The 20,028-nt window shown below is 36.9% G+C and overlaps 1 protein-coding gene across 5 annotated transcripts in view; it reads right to left on the bottom strand.

Annotated features, from left to right (window-relative positions):
- fat3a (FAT atypical cadherin 3a) overlaps positions 1 to 9,139 on the bottom strand; it is a 547,007-nt gene extending 537,868 nt beyond the window's left edge. For 4 of the 5 annotated variants that reach the window (XM_051927172.1, XM_028800422.2, XM_051927169.1 and 1 more), the window contains exon 1: positions 8,288 to 9,120. The gene's annotated coding sequence lies outside the window, so the exon portion shown is untranslated. Of the gene's footprint in view, positions 1 to 8,287 lie in introns of all 5 variants that reach the window. The other variant, XM_051927171.1, reaches the window with a different exon arrangement.
- Between the last annotated feature and the right edge of the window lie 10,889 nt (positions 9,140 to 20,028).

The following is a 20,028-nucleotide window of genomic DNA, read 5'->3' as shown; positions in this document are numbered from 1 at the left end:
ACAGAAATGTTTGTTAGGTTAATTGTAGTACTAGAGTGTTGTACTGTGTTAGCCATTATGAATGTAGTGAAAAGTCAAGCAAAATGACACCTTTTATTGGCTAACTAAAAAGATTACAATATGCAAGCTTTCGAGGCAACTCAAGCCCCTTCTTCAGGCCTGAGTTGCCTCGAAAGCTTGCATATTGTAATCTTTTTAGTTAGCCAATAAAAGGTGTCATTTTGCGTGACTTTAGGTTAATTGGTAAGTTTTGTTTTTTTTCTCTCTCTTTTCGGCAAACAAAACATCCAAAAGGCAAGAACAATGCATACTTTTTTTTAGCCAGCATCAAGTTTCTGCTCACCAAGCAATACAGCAAAGTATACACGAATGAATTGAATTGTAATCATGGGTTATTAAAAAAAAACAATTTAATAAATGCAGATACATAGAGCATTGTGAAATGATTTGCTGTATACACCACAAATTACACATTCTGCTTTGCTAAATCTACTGTGTATTGCTATGAAGAAAATCCTAACCACTGCAAAAATGTATACATTATATGCATATATAATACATTCAAACATCATTCATCTCGTCTGACTTTAAGACCTTCCAAAAATATTTGGCACCAAAAATAAAAGTAAAGCTTTCAAAGAACCCATCCCTTCCCCCAAAAACATGGGAAGAATGGTTCCTTTTCCAGATATGTATCCCATAACATGTGCACATGCTTATGCAGTGCCACACACAGAGCTGGGATTGAAACCACAAGGCAGCAGCCACAACCCTGATGCCTAGTGAGCATTATCTTCTTATATAAATCTCAACTATACAGCACCCCCTTAAGTTGTACTCTACATCTAAAGTATTCAGACTTGGTATTCAAGATAAACAGTGCTTTGAAAAATTTAAACTGATTTTTAAAACTTGCATAACCATGACACATACTGCTTTTAAAAGTGAACCCCGCAAATGCAATAAACTGCATCAGTTTTACAGAATGGACACCTTCAAATCAGCGCTGTGCTCCTGATGGGGCTCATAGTGGGGCTCATAGTGAAAAGCAAGGACAAGCTAATTTCTTACAACTCCTTTTTAATGGTAACAACACACAGCTGTAGACGCATCAGTCATTTCTGTTAGATTTGTATGTTCATCTTCAGGAAAAGCCACCGATATTAGATTCTTTTCATGTGAAATATCAATACATTGTAAATCTGTTCAGTTTATAATAAAACAATATTAAAAATGACGATATGAAAGCAGCAGTACTCTTTTCTCTTACTTTTAAAAATAAACTGCTCTGAAACAGAGTACAAATGTATTTGCTCTAACTGGATTAAGGGTCTGTAATAGATACAATTTGTGTATGCTTATGATTAAGTCTGAAGCTTATTTCTTACTTTCTATGAGCTTTTGGTCACTCTCTGGATGTACTACATTAGTACATGTAAGACAGTAGTACTTAACTCTCCTGTGGCCTTCTTGTATTGCAAACTTTGAGAAATTTGCTTTTGGCCGTTCTCGCAACTTGGTCAAAAGCCATAATATTTCTGTAATGGTGTGGCTCTCTTTACAAATAAGATTCAGCACTAACTATGATTAACATTTATTTTGTCACAAAATTTCTCTTGATGTGTTTCAGATTATACATTTTAATGTGTTTGCTGTCATAAAATCCAGTATATTTTTGATGTCAATATTGCACTGGGCCAGAACATGTTCTGCACCTTATGGTAAGCAGCAGTTTTCAAAGACAGACAGCTTAGAAGAAGAAGAATTTAAACTGCAAGGATACTACTAAGACCACCAAGAAAAATGAGTGCTCTTTTGCTATTCAGACAGAAAAACTGTATAATATTTTCAGCCTCATTGTTGTTGATTTAGTGGTTAACTACTGTACTATGGAAATCATATACACATTAGACAGTCGAAGTGCTGTGAACACCTGGGTTTACATCTTAATGCACCCATCCTCCTAGTGTTAAATAGACAAGTCTTTTCCATTTCTTCTTGATTTATCTTTCACTACTTAAAATATACCATATCGACTTAGACATGCTATATTCTAGTTTTGATCTTTTATTTGTGTTCTGTTCATTGTTTGAACAGTGTCTTAGCATTCATGGTGATGTACATTTATGAAATCATCAGGACCCTTAATGTGTGATGTATGTCTTCACATTCTCAGTCACACATGATGTTGAATATTGCATTGCTATAACCCAAGCAGAGCATTCTTCCTAACGTTATGTTTGGAGAAAAGAAGAGTGGAGATATTTCCACCAAAAACAAAAGGGAAAAAAATATGAAGAAAAGGGTTAAACAGGTGGAAGCAGCAAGAAAACAAACCAAAGTGATGGTAATATGACAAACAAAACAAAATACAAACAAGAATAATATAGCTTGTTAATGTAACAGTATTATAAGCATATGCAATAGTAACGATAACATCCTTTCCTATGAAGATTTTTATATTTATGTATATACTGTATGTTTTACATCCCCAGTGTATTTGAGCCAGTACTCTGTGACTCTGTGGCCTGAAATGAATTAGCTATGTATCCAGGACTGGTTCCAACCATGCACATAATGCTGCCAGATGGGAACCAGCCAGCTATTACCCTGAAATGGATGGATAAATGCATGAATGGTTGGAAAAAGGATGGATGTAATTAATGTGAGAAGGATACATATATAGTGTGATGGACGGTTGTGGCCCTTTTCCAGCTGGGAGGCTGGATACTGCTTCCCCAGGAGCACTAGATAGCAGCTCCCCCAGGTTGCAGCAGCACCTCGGATTGCCTCAGGGCTCCATGGGAGTTGTCAGTTGGCCCAGTCTTGTTGGGTCCCATGAGGACCTTCAGGGTTAGATGGCAGCAACTCAATGCATTTAAGCATGTAGACATTCTCAAGGCGACTGCTGGAAGTTCAAACTGATTGAAGTATTGTTGTTGAACATGTCCATCTCTTTATGACTGCAGTGTACCCATCTTCTGATGCCTACTTCCAGCAGAGTAACACACCATGTCACAAAGTTCAAGTCATCTCAAACATGACAATGAGTTCACTGTACTCAAATGGACTCCATAGTCACCAGATCACAATCTAACACAGCACCTTTTGGATGTGCTGGAACAGGAAATTCGCATTATGAGTGTGCAGCCGACAGATCTGCAGCAACTATGTGATGCCATAATATCAATATGGACCAAAATCTCTTAGGAATGATCCAGCACTTTGTTGAATCTATGCCGCGAAGAATTATGGACTTCTGAAGGCAAACAGGGGGTTCAACCCAGTACTATCACGATGTACCTAATAAAGTGGCCGGTGAGTGTATATGTGTACAATAGACCCATTAATTTCGCTTTATACAGGCAGTAAAATGTTAACTGAATTTAGATGCTGTCTGATAAAGGAATGATTTACAGAGCTGGGATAAAAGAGAGTGGAAATTTTCCAGAACAACTCTGGAGTTTTGAGGTTTCTAATTGATATAATATAAGAGGATGGACTGGCTAATTTCTACTCATCACAAATACAGAAAATGCATGTTTAGTTACATTAATATATGATCTCTGGAAAATGTATTCTATTCCTGATGGACTTACAAAACAGACAATCAAGTTATATTCAAACTCACTAAACGAAGACATGTACTGTATCTACTTCTGGTAAAAACGACACAGAAGACTGTCTGAGATCTTACTATGACCTAGTGCTGTTCTATGGGCATATGTCACTTTTTTCATTTTGAAAGTGTAAGTCAGTGTAAAAAAAGGACTGAATGCATCATTTCTCTAGTATTTTACTTTCTTTGTCTTAACTATTTCTACCAAGGGTGCTATGAAGGGGGAATGATATTTGACTTTCAGCAAGGCTGCAATTTTCAGTAGCCATATTCCCAGGAAGGATGTGCCACTGCTGGATACAGTATTTGAGAGGAATGTGGCAGGCTTTTGTATGTATTTTTGATACCCTCTTTCAAATTAATTTTCCTCCCTCACTTAAAACACAAAAATCTATATACAGCATCTGACACCAAACACAAATCAGAAGCCAAGCACACACAAGCATTTACATACTGTATATACAAAAGGACATCAAAGAATGCAAATTAAGAGTCTGCTACACTACTGATACATGAGTAAACCTCACCTCTCAACCACTACCTTTCATTGGTACTACTTAAAAGGTGAATTATTTTATTACAACATATCAACAGTCATTAGTTAAAGTATATCAAATGAGTTCATCCCCTCATATTTATCATATCCTGCTTGATAACAGGCACAGCAGAACAATTACATTTTCTCTAATGTTTGGTATTATATAGTCTTACACCTTATCACTCACAAAGAGGCTTATTTCAAACTCCTTTATAAGTTAAATGATATGAATATGATGAAAAGATTAACTATTGGAAAACAAAAAGTGACAAATTGGAAGATGAAAGATTGTGGTTATTAGTGAAAGAAGACTGGAGAGTGTAAAAAAAGGTTTACAACTAAACTTGGCACAAAGTCAAATAACAGCTCCCATACCTTTCAATACAGCAGAGCATGCACTTAATCAGACAACTGCTAGATAACCCAGACAGAAGCTGGGGTGTATTTACAAACTATAAAAGTTTATGGAAGCTGAGATGAGAGTAGCCCTGTATTTACAAATTATAAAAGTTTATGTATTTTGAAGCTTTGCTCAAAACATGCATTAAAATTTGTAAAAACCAGCATGTGCCTTTAATAACTAATATTTCTGTGCAGCCATGATGAGAGAAGGAACACTTCTGGGTACTAAATTAAACGCATTCTTGGCAAAATCTAAGGGGCATGACACCAGCTTGCCAGCTTGTATTGTGCAAATGCTGCAGCAATAGAAACTTTAATGATTTATATTTTAGTCAAAAGGCAATTTTTTCATCAAGAATACAAAGCTTCAAGTTACAATGCTAAAACAAACTAAACAGAAAGGCAGTTGATCCCAGAGAACAGCCTATAAACAGTTTCATCATGTCTCAGTATGCTTCTTTACAGAACTAAGCAAGTGCTGAATTCACATTCTCTAGTTGATGGAAAAATTGAAGAAAGTAACTAGAAGATCACTTTGACTTCAAGCATCTGCTAGTGTGAGTTATAGCAGAAGTAAACTACAAACTGTGTCAACTATGAAAGAATTTATTTCAGTTATGCTGTTTATTAAGCATAGCCATCATTTTGAATAAAATTATCTGTTCCACAACTTCAAAGAAAAATGGTATATTCGGTTTTTTCAACAGAACATCTTGATAATAGAATGTCAGAAAAGAAAAAGCATTTGTGGCTTTCTTTCATGCTTGCAACCATATTGTTGTCAGAACCTGCTAACAGTAACCTGAGCCACATGTGCACTTTTGCATCATAAATCCAAACATCAAAATCACCCTTGCAAGTCAGTTAGGAAAAATGCTATCAGCCACAGCAATAAGGTAAAAATAAGACAAAGACAGACAGCAAGCACATCACACCCACTCCTTAAGGTGGCCAGGTGTCATAATCCAAATTTCACATTAACCGACTAAAAAAGCAATTACCTGTCTTTTCCTTCTGCACTTTAGAGGGTTCTGGGGTTTGAGGAGTTGTCATCCAAATAGGGCATTCTACCATATAATCCATCCATCCATCTTCCTAACCTGCTTATTCAGGGCAGGGTCGCAGAACAGCTGGAATCAGCAATCATCACTTAAAAAGCAGGAACACCTGGGCAGAGTGCTAGCCCCCAAATAATCCATCCATCAATATTCATTTTCAAATCCAGTTCTCAGTCATGGAGGCAATAGCCAATCCCAGAAGTGCTGCACACACACTCTGAATGGAACACCAGTCCAACATAACACACATTCATACCTCTGATAAATGGAAAGAAAACCCTCAAAGACAAAGAGACTATATTGATTAGAACCAATGAGTCTCCGGAGCAGTGAAACAGCAGAGGTAAAATAAGTAACACCTTTCTAACCTTAGTGTATATCACCTCCTTAAAATGTTTAATCTAGATATCTCCCACCATTTTTGCATCAAACATTTGGTAAACGGGAGGAATCCACCTAACCTTTGCTGTCATGTCACACAAACACATTTACATTTGCCAATGAATCCACTCAGACTGATATTCAAATATCCCAAACTGGGGCAGTTGTGAGTCTTCTGTAAAATATATGAATACTGAAAGAACACCTGCCAGTTAATAAGCTTTGTAAAAACACGATCTACTGAGTCGCCACACACAACAAAATGAATATTCAGACTTCAAAATACATTTAATCAATTTCTCACTGTAAAATAACATTTCTTTTCTAGTGGGATTCTATAATTAATAAAGGGTGAGAAGCCATCTCTCTGAAAACTCAGGACATAGGGTTATAGTGAAGAAGTGTTTCTTTGGTATTTGAAGACCATCCAGAATACAGAATTTTATTTTAAATATGATATTAGAAACAATGAATCTATGCTTCTACATTAAAGACTCCTATCTGCAAAAACAGAATATCTATAGAACTTCACTTTTCCTTACAGCCTGTGGCCCTTCTGTTTCGTCTCAGCAGCCCCATTTTCCGTGTTGTAGCATCGTTTCTATAAACCTTCAGAAGTGCTGTAACGCTGAGAAGTACAGTATATTCTAGGCATGCTAGGCACTCTGACACCTTCCGTTATATCAGACCTAGTCTAATTAAAGTCCATAGTGCTAACACAGGAGTTTGTCATCTATTAAAAGAACAAACACTGCACAGTGGTTCAGTTCTTCTTAGAAATCAAATCTTGTCAGGGATCTGCAGCTCGCATCACTTAGCCCAGGTCACTCGGCGAGCGCTTATCCTGAGTTAAGACTCGTGTAGTGTGTACGTAATCCCGAGTTAACACTCGTGTAGTGTGTACGTCGCTTAACAGCTTTCACACGACGCAGGATGACGATGTGTGCCGATTGAGAGTGATTAAGAATTTGGGTATAAATCACTAATGGGAAAGTCGGGACTACCGCCAGTAAGAAAAAAACGAGCACTTTATGTACTGGGCTGGAGATCGTTGGACAGCGGAGCGCTTCGCTGATATCCAAGACTGGCAAAGTTTGATATCCAGCAGGGGCAGCGAACACCACGAGAAGAGAAAAAAAATCCTACTAAATGAAAAAAGTGGTGAAATCGTCTGATTGTCACTTCCATTAATCATTCATTATTAATAATACTTCATTTCTCGTAACCGATTTGATTACAACGGGTCTCATTAAACGATGTACGTGAGAATGTCGACTGTAGTTCCACTGTTGTTATTTTTGTAGTAATTATATTTCGGTGATTTAGGTTCTAAAACTAAACTGCTTCGCGAAGGGCAAGCAACCGACTGATCCATCCGTGTTAATTGTTAAGCAAAGCATTCGCTACTGTGGAGCTGCTACCAATATATTAATACAGTTTTTAATTATCTTACCATAAAAAAATCAGAAAGGACAAATTTGCACTGCATTGTGCGTTGTGTTTATCTGCAAGTTCAATAAACTGAAGATACCATTGTTTATAGTACCCGAAAATATCCACAATGTTTAATAACATTATAATTGATTAACAATGAGATGTATTAATATATCGTGCATTATTCATATTTTTGAAATCTAAAATATGGTTACTCGAGCAGACTACCGATTATTTAAGGTATGAATAAAATTAAGACAACGTGCCGTTTATAACTAAATAGCTGTAACATAAATTCCTAAATAAGCGGCGATGTGAAAGCCACATGAAAGTGGATTCCTTATACGGTATCCTTGTATTTAAACAGAAACGGCAAAGCAGTCCTGTATTTAAAATCTTAAATACGATCGGTCGGTGATAAAGCACTGCCGGGCATTGAATGTGAAATATTAAACGTCTACTCTTTGCATTATAAGAATTCAAACTCAGTGAAATACTGTGGGCTATATCTTCTATGGAAATGTTATCATTAATCATCTTTTCAGTTTTGCTGGTTGGTATAGGCGCCACCCGTTATGCGATGCGTAGTTAATTAATATAAACTAATAAATGTAAGAGTAGATAGGTTTTACCAAGTATAACATTTGGTTGGCAAGTATAACATAAAACCCGGACACTGCAAGTGTTCCGAGTATGACAAAGCAAAGGATTTGTAAACTACATGACATTTCCGTCTCTCAAAAACTCTGTACAACGTGCACCAGGTGCACGGTTAGTTGCAGACTATATAACACCTCTCTTAGCCCCGGAGATCTCCATGACCCCGGCCACTGACCCGTCCGGCGGATAGCCTACCTTGACTGAGAGGCGCAGCACGCGCACATCACCCTTGTGCTGGGTGCAAATCACTGGCACGCACTTCAGGGACAAGCTTTGCGCTGTACTCTGCTTCTCCGAGTGTGCGTGTGTTCATTCAGGGGACCTAACGCAAACAGTACAGATCCAACTCCGTCCAAATTACTTCCAAGTGCACGGCACCGTCTGTCTTCCCATCCTTCCATTCATTACTCCGTTAGTCCACAAACGAAACACTCGCAAGAAGCGGGACGCAAACTCGCTGAAAGAGCTGCCGCGCATTGACTCTTTTTTATCTTCAGATTTGGCCCCGCTGAGAGAAGAGCTCAATGAGAAAGGAGCCAATCTTCTTTAGATAAAAAAAAAAGGCACGGCGAAGAGGAGGAGGGGAGGAGAAGGGGGAGGGTGGTTGATTAGCGAGGAGAGGGGCGTGCGAGGGAATAGCGCTGCGATGTGACACACATAAGCAATGAGCGCTCAAAAGAATGCTGGCAATTGGTGCTGGCCAGTCAGTCACTAAACAAGCGGACAGCCGGAGGAGAAGGGGAGAGAGGGACAGCGGCAGGCTTCCTCAGTAGCGTAGAGAGTGGGCAGCCAACAGCTCTCCGCGTGGGCACCGCAGCGCTAGGGGCGAGGAAACTCGTTCGCTTGTATGCTTGGTGTGAATTTCAAAGTGTGGCATGGAAGGTAACGTTCCTTCCCAAACACGAGAGAATGAGAAACGCTTCTGCTACCAGTATTTGCCTTCTTCTAACTTGTTTTGCAATTTGTTGGCGTAAGCAGTTTAGTTGCACGCGGTCATGTTTAGAGACACCGAGAAGAAAACAGTTTGTTTAAATGCTACAGAATGTATGCCCGATGAGACTTTATCGACACTTTTAAATTTAATGAAGTCTCTTGGTATCTTCTCATGTTTGATTCGGAGACAATTTGTTCTTTGAATTAACTAGCTGCATTGTTCTCGGATTGCTTTCTGTATGAATGACATAGAACGCTCTGCTTTAACTGGTACAGCGAGCATGCATTTAACAATCCAGCACTTTTTTTCCGTTGTTAATAATACACTAGACGGGCGTTGTTGGCATTGCTGAGTAGGTCGCAGAATTCAAAGTCAAATAACGTTTCCGTTTTATTCGCGTATGCAAAGTAGAGGCGACCTTCACGAGCCAAACAATTGTGATAAAATTCATGAGGTCTTAAGTTGTGGTTTGCGCTTATCTGATTTTAGTGGCCTGATTATAAAAAAAAAAAAAAACATTTTCATAAGAGCATCTTGACAGGATGTCCTTTTCACCTGACACACTGACTTTTAGGTGTATCGTGTTTATATACTACGAATTAAAATGCCATTTAAACCATGAATTGAACATATCCAACCTTTTGTCCAATATAAAATCTGTAATAACAAAATTCAAAACACGTATCAGAAGGTGTTAAATATGGCTGCATCACATTAAGGGTTTCTTAAATCTACAGTAAAAACTGAATACTACGCGTATTTTAAGCCTACCCAGGATGTCAAAGTTTGTAAAGTAAAAATTGATTAAAAAAATCCCATTAGTAGGAGTGCCCCCAAAGGCAGGAATGTAGCATCACAAGAATGCCATAAATTGTAACATCTATTATTGCAAAACACATCTAAATGCAGTACGTGGAATTTTACAAATGCTTTCTTAAAATTCTAATAGTTTGGGCAAGATTTTGTTTAAAGGGGTGCATTTTATATTGTATCTAACTATATCAAAGTGTAAACTGTACGTTATTCATACAGTTAAGCTTTGTTGAAGAAATAAAGTAGCCCACATGAATTAAAGAAAACGTTTTCAGTTGTGCATGCCAGGTTTAATACTTAAGTACTGAATTTCTGAATCTTAAATTGATAAATAAACAAACTTTTGTAGCTGTGTCTAATTAGTATTTCTTAATAGATAGGTATTGTTTTCCTAGACTGTCTAGTAAAAGAACAAGGCTTTCAAGCCACCACCATTCCACATGCAAGATATGTAGGGGGAAAAAAATAATAATGCGCTTCCACTTGCTGTTCCACAGAGGTTTCTCAGAAAACATTGTAGCTGGAAACAAAAAGCAAAGGAAACCAGTATGTGCAACTTTGTAAATTACATTCACACTTAGAATTCAGCAAAGTATAAAGTGCAAGGCAGTTTTTCACAGAGCACAGATGGCCTGCAAAGACACAGTTTACTCTTTTTTCTCCAAGTTATTTAAAGCACATGCAGCCTGGTAACATTTGCAAACTATGAAGCTCCAAGCAGTCTCACATTTGTATGAGTAAGACTTAAGCAAAAGAAAAGCTAAACCATACCTAAATTTTCACAGTCCTAGAAATTGTGTACCTTAAGTTATTTGTGATAAATACAAAAATCATACAGGCCCATAAGAGGTTATTTTCTTCTGGGGAACAATCTGGTGTGCACCTGAGACTATCACTTGAGCACCAGATCTTTTCAGGTGAGCACCAGATACTATATTGCATGTGCTCAAAAATTGTTTCCAGTTTACTGAACATACTGCCTAACAGTTCTGTGTTGCACAGTATCAGGTGTGCACCAGATTGTTTGCCAGAAAAATGAAATATTGTGCCCCCTTAAGGGCTTTGTAAAAATCATAATGCAATTCAGTTATAGAAAATCATGGCAACGCTTAACGGTTTTATTATCAGAGATGTGTTTCACTTTTCTTTAAAGAATACATTGTTTTCAGGGATCCACTTTATCAATAATCTAAATTATTTTTGAATTGGATTGGGTTAACCATTATATATTAGGGAGAGGTGCATGGGATTCTTTCTAAGTTTTTTAAATGTGGTCTTAACTGGACAAGATATTCTTGAAGTGACATGTCTTCTTAGAAATATTTAATTTATCAATGTATTCTCTTGTGAAATTGTGGATCCCTAACTGGAGTCTTTTTTAGTCATTGAGGATATTTGAAAAATATAGAACATTCTATGAAAAAGCTTTCATATCCCAGTTTATTGCCATGTCTACACAGAACAATGAAATTCTTACTTGCATGTCTCCCAGTAGTACAATAACAAAAACAGACACTTAGTATAAAACAGACAATGAATATAAGACCATGTATTAAACACAACATAAAAAAAATCATCAGGACTTAGTTGACAGCATGTATGAGTGTCTGCTAAGAAATCTTATGACATGAGGATAAAACAACACCTATGAATGCGTGTGCATGCACATACGCATAAACCGTGATACTCAGGGTGGGTTTCAGAATAAAGCCTCTGTTTTTCTAAATTTAGGATAGAAAAACTGTGATTAAAAAGGGCAGTAAACAATTTTATGAAGTAATAATTTCTTATTTTGTTGCCAAAATTATTCTGAATGTATTTAACACTGATTAATCATCTGTGCATTAATTTGAGTTGATGGGTTACACTGTGATAAACAATTGATCACAGAAACACAGATAATTTCTTCAAAACAACCTCTCAAACATTGTACAATTGTTTGTTAAGCATGTATGTGGAAATCATTGCAGTCTTGCTATATAAATTGTATGTGTATATATAATATTACCATTTGAGTCTTTTGTAGATTTTACGACAGGTTTCTTCATACATACCTATTTAGATGCTTTATATTTTCAGAATTAATGGCATCTCCAGTTACTCAGCTATAGGAGAGCTTTTAAATTTCATAACAGCAATAAATACTGTACTTACACCAGAAGTAATTCACCCAAAATTACTTCATAAGGCTTAACATCCTGCAGAATTTTGACTCTTGAAAATTATTCTCTTTCTCTGATGGTTTAACATTTTAAATTCCATCTTATTTATCCAGATTTAAATAAACCTGTTACAGTACTGGCCTTTCTTGACCCAAGAATGTTTATTCAATAGTTTTTAAAAGAAAATATGTCTTACTCAGAACTTTTCAGCTTCACTTGATCTGAAACATATTATATATTGTATATTGCTACATTATGCCTTTAGATGACACCCACACATCTGTCATGGATTTTTCTAATAGGCTTTAATGCATCTAATAGCACTTTTGCCTTTAAAAACCTATTAATCAATTGACTTTTCAGTTGTGTATTATGCAAAACTCAGCTTTATGATTATTCCTCTTTCTAATGCTTTGTATAAAACAGCAGGAACATGATTGACATTGCAATATTTAAATGAATTAGCATAAATGTATTGTGTCTGTAATAACATCTTTATAAATTTGTACTTAAATAAGATATGATATGATTCATATTCTTTAAAGGTCACCACAGAATATCACTACCAAGTGCTGAAAGTACATTTTTGACATGCAATAGCACTGTGTATTCTAAAACTGATTAATTCTTTTCCTAGAATAATAAACACTGAACACCTAAAAACAATACTGCTGTAATCCTTTGTCTACTTATGCTTATTTTTAACAAATCTGTAATTATATATATTTAATGAAGGTTTTTAAGTAAATTATTAAAACTTTCTGTAGTTTATGTAGTTCAGTTTAAAGCAATAAGCAGTAATTGAAAATATATGAACTCCATCAGTTTTCTTTTACTCTCTTAACTGGTTTTTCAGGTACTGGAACAGAGGGCCTCTGGTACTCATTTTCAGACTGTATTCTTACTTGTGAATTAATAGAAGAGACATTGTCAACCCTTTTAGTCATGTATCTTACACACTAGGGGGCTCATGTATTAACGGTACATACACACAAAAATGTTGCATAGGCCTGTTTCCATGCAGACTTTTGAGATGTATAAAACTAAACTTACTGTAAAGCCATGCACATTTTCACAGCAGCCTCACACTCTGCATACGCAAGTTTCTGCTCGATTTTACAAACTGGCTGTACCCAGAGTCAATCTACTGCTACTGTTTCTGTGTGGTCTCCCTTTTTTTCAGATTTGCATCAAGGATGTAGGATTTATAAAATACACCAAAATTAATTGCGCATCATTTACAAATTTAATTCACTTGATTGTAATTATTCTGTACCAATATAATGATTCACTGAATGGCCAAACTGTTCCAACTACGATGGCTGCTTTAGCATTGTTAGAAGACATTGTAGATAGAAGAGATTTAGAGATGATGATGATTGGCTTCCAAGTCGATTTCGATTTCCAACAGCTATCCTCTTGGTGCTGTGTGTTGAAATGGCGCCAGGCTTTACAAAGCAGACTTTGAGGAATTGTGCTCTACCTGCTCCTTTGCAAGTTCTGTCCATCCTCAGGTTTTTAGCCACAGGAGCTTTTCAACGTGAACTTGCTGACGATCGGGAATTTCATAAGCATCATTGAGTCGCACCATGCCAGCTGTATAGGATAGTATTATCTGCTTGCCATTCAGATAGGTAAGATTTCCTTACACTGTGAACTTGGAAATATAAAAGCACAATTCACAGCAATGTCCAGTTTTCCAAATGTAACGAGTGCGGTCAGCTGCACACACATTGCTATTGCAGTGATATTGGACAAATTATATTGGCCAGGGATGAACCACCAAAAAATGATCTGGCATTGCATCATCTATAGCAGGAGAGCCTATAAAAATGGCAACCACACACAGTCACAGGTGCTTTTCCCAACTAGTGCAGCAAAAGGCTAGCAGTCCTTTTAAGGATAGCGACTCACCTCAAAGAGCCATGTAAAGAGCAGAGAATCTATCCATTGTGATGCTTAGTGCCGACACTACACTATAAAGACATCTTCAGAGAATGAATGTGCTTATGTAAATAGAAAGCATTTCCACTCTATTGATGTTCTGCTCTATAGCCATATGGTCACCCAGTGGTTTCTGAGGCAGAGGTGTGTGTGCAGCCAGAACCCAAAGATGTGCTGGCTGACCATTTCTTTTTTATTCCAGGCACTGTACATCTTTCTCAACTTGAACTGTCGAGTGTCTCCACCACACTGTATCACTCCCTAACTTCCTTTTGTTACTTATACCACTGCTTAAGCTAACAAATAGTATGTTTTTCCTTGCCTCCACTTAGCATTCTCTGAAAATCTTCTTTTTTCCACATGCTTTTGCCATTCTCGTTTAACAAAAAACTCAATGGAAAGGGCCATTCATATTCATTTACATATTCAAATATGCAAAATTCTGGGAGGAGTCCAGGTGGAGCTGTAGGTGTGTACATATGTGTTAAATTTCACATTTATTGGGATTTATAATGGGGAAGTGCGTGGAACTTGATGTACACACAGTTTTATGCATCTGGATTTTTTCGTGCATGCACACATTTCCAGTTTTTTCCATACACCATGTTTTAGTGTGAATTCTAGCGCAATGTTGTACATGAGGCTGTAGAAGTGTCACACTAGTGGAGAATAAATTGAACATACTAACTATATTACCCTACTAAACGCAATTCATAAAAGCAAATTTATATTATATTGCATTGATATTCTATAAACTTATAAATGCTAAACATTTTATTCAATATTTGAAACCCCAACACACCTATCTTAACTTATAAACAGATTCTTAAGTGCCAATTTGTGCTGACACTGATTTTGTCTCAGAAGTATAGCAAAATTAGTCTATGACATGTTTTTATTTTCATAAGAGTATCTAAAGGTTGAGGCAACCCTACCCAAGACAGATATTCACTTTCTTTCCAACAGAACAGTCAGCACAGGAGCATAGTTACTTTCATAATTTTTATATGGAAGAAGTTTAGAATAACCACAATGTTTCCTAGAGACAGCCATCGTGCCATACTGAACAATTATGAGAGAAAGGTCAAGCTAAGAGAGGAGACCAACTACCCAATAGTCACTCTGGCTGAACTCCAGAGAATATGTCTGGAGATGAAAGAAATGTCCAGAAGGACAACCATCACTACAACACTCCACTGATCTAGGCTTTACGACACAGTGGCCAGAAAGAAATCTCCCCTCAGTAAAAGATACATGGAAGCTCCCTTGGTGTTTGGGAGATAAATTATTCTCAGACAGTGAGAAGCATCAAATATGAAGAAAACCACCATTCTAGTAATGGTGGTGAAGCATGGTGGTGGCAACATCAGGCTTGGAAACTAAACAGGTTTGAAGAAAAGAACAGAGCAAAGTAGAGGGATATCCTCAAAAAAATGGGGCAGAAGGTTCACCTTCCAAGAGGAGAATCAAAAAGCAAAGAAAACACTGGTGTGGCTTAGGGACAATTCCGGTAGTGTTTGTGAGATGCCCAGCCAGAGCCCAGACTGGGGTCTTCATGTAAATAAATGGTGTGTACACACAAAAATGTTGCATACTGCTGTTTCCACTCTCACTTTGAGATGTATAAAAACTAAACTTAGTGTAAACCTACACACATTAAATTATTAAATTAAATAGTACTGTTCTTTCATGTAAGCAGTTTCTTTCATTCTTTGTCAGTAAAATTGATACAATCCGCTGTGGATTGTTCCAACTGGCTATGAACTTAACTACTGTTAATCATGGCATTGTCTTGGAATCTTTTGATCTTGTCTCACTTTCACAGTTAAAAAGTACTACTGACACCCTTAAACCTACTCTCAGTACTCTTGATATTGTACTACCACGCCTTTTAGTGGAAGCCTTTGATGTTTTGGGTCCACCTTTACTAACCATTATCAATAATTTTATTAGTGAGGGGGTTGTGCCCTCATTTTTTAAACATGCTGGGGTGAGTCCCTGTCTAAAAAAGGCATAATTAGATCCTGGAGTTTTAACCAATTTTCGCCCGATTTCCCAATTGCCATTTCTGGCTAAAATATTAGAAATAATTATTTATAATCAATTGGTTGATCACCTTAACTCCAATAATTTATTTGAGATTTACCAATCTAGCTTTAGGCGTTATCATGGTGTTGAGACGGTTCTCCTGAAAGTATCTCTATTATTACTGACTCAGGTGGTGCTGCAGTCCTTGTCCTCCTTGACCTGTCCCCTGCCTTTGACACTATTGACCATGAGATATTGCTGTTGCGACTTGAACATCTTGTTGGGCTTAAAGGGACTGCTCTTAACTGGTTCAGGTCATATCTAACTGTCTTTTCAGTGACTTTAAATTCCTCTTTTTCGTCTACTGCACCTCTTAAATGTGGTGTTCCTCAGGGATCCATTTTGGGTCCTATTTTATTCTCTATATACCTTCACCCTATTGGAGCTATTTTTAGGAAATTTAACATTTCTTTTCACTGCTATGCTGATAATACACAGGTTTATATTCCTGTCTGCAACTCTGCAATGAATCAACTGCACAACTGTCTTTTTGAACTAAGATTCTGGATGGCTAATAATTTTCTTGATCTGAATCAAAATAAAATGGAGGTGCTTATAGCGGGTCCATCAGCTAAAGCTCAAATTGGTCTTGGACTTCTCGGCTCTTTCTCTGTCTTTTGCAAACCTCAAGTCTGCAATCTTGGCATTACCTTTGACAGTAACCTCTCTTTTGAGAAACAGATTAATTCTGTAGTCAAGAGTTGCTTCTTCCAGCTTCGTCTTTTAGATAAGATCAAGCCTTTTTTATCTTCTAGGGATCTTGAGAAAGCTACTCATGCTTTTATCTTTTCTTGAATTGATTACTGCAACTCACTGTATTCTGTGATTAGCAAATCCCTGATACGCAGGTTACAGTTGGTCCAGAATGCTGCCGCTCGCTTTCTGGTTGGGGCAAGAAAGTCTGATTCTGTTTCTCCAATATTAGCTTCTTTACACTGGCTGCCTGTCTGTTTTTGAATTGATTTTAAAATCTTGTTGCTAGTTTTTAAATCTTTACATGGGCTTGATCCTGCCTATTTATCTGAATTGTGTGCTTTACACCAGTCATCTAGAGTGCTTAGATCTTCTGGTCAGTTGTCTCTTGTTGTCCCTCATACCAAGTGTAAAACTAAAGGGGACAGGGCTTTTGCAGCTGCTGCTCCTCGCCTGTGGAACTCTTTACCTCATTACATAAAGGAGTCATCTACAATTGAACTGTTCAAAACAAGATTAAAGACTCATTTCTATTCACTTGCTTTCCGTGACCTTCAGTAATACTGATGATTTCCTCTTTGTGATTATGTAATCTTACTTCTATTTATTATTTATTTTATTTATGTTCATTTATTTTATTTCTATTTATGTTATTTATGTTAATTGTATGTTTTTTTTCTTCTTTTATTGTAAAGCACTTTGGCCACAGCATTCCTATGTTGTTTGAAATGTGCTATATAAATAAATTGACATTGACATTTTCACGGCAGCCTCACACCATGTGTATGCACTTTTCAGCTCAGTTTTGCAAACAGAGGCACCCAGCGTCAAAGCAGTGCTACTGTTTCTGTGGTCTCCCTTTCTTTTTTATTCACATCCATTACGCATGCTTTATCAAATACACCAAAATTAATTGCATATCGTTTACAAATTTAAGTCACTTACTTGTATTCATTCTGTAACAATATAATGGTGCACAGAATGGCCAAATTATTTCAAATAACATAGCTGCTTTAGCATTGTTACTCTCAGTGCACCAAAGAGAGTGTTTTAACCTCTTTATTGTATTTGTGCATGGTATCACAGCTGCACAGATTGTGTCGAGAGCTCAAAGGATTACAGCTTACAACAGAGGATATAGCATCCAGTCCTTAGGAAAGCCACCATCATCTGCATGGATTCCACTCACCCAATGCCACAGTCTATTTGAACTTCTCCCATCCAGGAAATGCTTCAGAGCTTTTCCTGCTTGGACCTCGAGGCTCAGAAATAGTTTCATCCCAAGAGCTATAAACGCACTCAAATCAGTCCATCAAGTGCTCCTGTTAGAAATGTTTGGTCTTATAATTGCAATTACTTCACTGTAAACCTGTACTACAGCTGTGATATTGCACAACCTGAGCCACTTTATGAACCATTTGCACTGTCTGCACTATATGTGCATGTATTTTGTACTTCTGTATTCATATTGTATATTTTTCATTGTTTTTTTAGTATATTATTTTTTTAACATTTTATAGGAAAATAAGTTTAAGGAGGAGTTGAATATTAAATCTCATTGTACCATACAATGACAATAAAGAAATTCAATTGAATTAATTAGAAGAGAATGTAGTTTACAGATGATTATGACTGGCTTCTACTGTAAGTCAATTTAGATTTTCAAGAGCTATCCGCTTGAAGCTATGTGCTGTTAGAATTAGGATGTATACTTGATATTTTTATAATGAAATGCATTAATGTATGTTTATTACATTTTACAGATAAAATAATAATGTATAGTGTTAATAATTAAACATTGGGGTGCACAGTGGTGCAGCAATAGAGTTGAGCTAGAGGCCCGGGATTGATCCTGCCTTGCACTCTATGCTTTCTGGGATTGGCACGACCCTGGGTGGAAGGATTGAATAATAAAATTTGTATAATGAAGATTTTTCAACATTCCTTAGCAGTTATGAAGAATCAGCGCTCTAAGCTTACAGCTGGTTTTACATTTATTACAGATGCTTTTAATGTGGTGATTAGTTGTATGGAGAAAGAAAACAGAGCAACTGGGGGTTGGTATGTTTGATAGAGACAGTATTGCTGCAATAAATTATTCCATCGAGGGTCACACACGTCCCAGCAAGTATCTTGCAGGAGGCAGTAACAATCCTTGGATGAGGCACTGGCTCATTTTGACTTTAATCTCAACATAGACCTTTTCTTCCTCACTATGTCCCTATTTCTGTTTTTTTTCTCTGTGGCCCTAATATGCTTCCGTATGACACTCGGACACTCTCCTTTTCACGTTGACTTTGACATCTGACCACTTCTTTTTTATTTCAGGCACTGCACAAGTTTCTGAACTTGAACTTTTGAGTGCCACTTCATCAATTTCCATCTGTTGCTCATAACACTGCCTAAGCCGTCAAATTGTACATTTTCCTTGCCTACACTTCACTGAGTATGTGCTTTTACCATTGTTTTTTAACAAAACACTGAATGGAAGGGGCTATTTATATATTGATTTGTATATTTAAATATGCAAAATACTGGGTAGAGTCGGGGTGGGGCCATAGACACGTTCATGTGCATTAAAATTGACATTGATAGGAATTTATAAAGGGGAAGACAGTGGAACTTTGCTTACGCACATTTTTATGCATCTGAAATTTTTTGTGTACATGCACATTTCTGTTTTTGTCCGTACATTATGTTTTAGTGTGAATTCTATGCATGCTGTTATATATGAGGCCCTTGAAGACAGTCAAAAATCTCTAGTGAGACCTGAAAAAAAGCTGTCCATTGATGGTCTCCATCAAACCTGACAGAGCTTGAGAGGATCTGCATAGAAGAATGGCAGAAAATTCCTAAATCCAGGTATACAAAGCTTGTCAGGTCATACCCAAGAAGACTCCAGGCTTTAATTACTGCAAGTATATTTCAATAAACTACTGAGTATTGGGTCTGAATACTTCAGTCTGGGGAACATTAATTTAAATGATTTTTAGCAGCAACTGGAACATAATGAAATGTAAAAAAAAAGTGAAGGAGACTGAAAATATTCTGAACCGATTGTATATCAATGTTGCTGGAGCGAGAGGATAAGGAGATGTAGTCGTATTAATGAGAAGGCAGTGAAAATCAGTAAGAATATAACAAAACAAGCAGCACTTTAGCACCTTCTCATCAATAAAAGCATCAAGGTTAACACTGAAATGAGCTAAACAATTGCAAAATTGTGTAGTTAGGGAATACAGAATAGACTTTAAAACAAAACACTGAACAAAGGAACTGAATCAAAAAAATCACAGACTCTA

Source organism: Erpetoichthys calabaricus, chromosome 4, assembly GCF_900747795.2.
Source record: "Erpetoichthys calabaricus chromosome 4, fErpCal1.3, whole genome shotgun sequence".
In the NCBI taxonomy this organism is placed as follows: Eukaryota; Metazoa; Chordata; class Cladistia; order Polypteriformes; family Polypteridae; genus Erpetoichthys; species Erpetoichthys calabaricus.
Note: the sequence above shows the minus strand (reverse complement) of the source record. Positions and strands in the feature narration are given on the sequence as shown.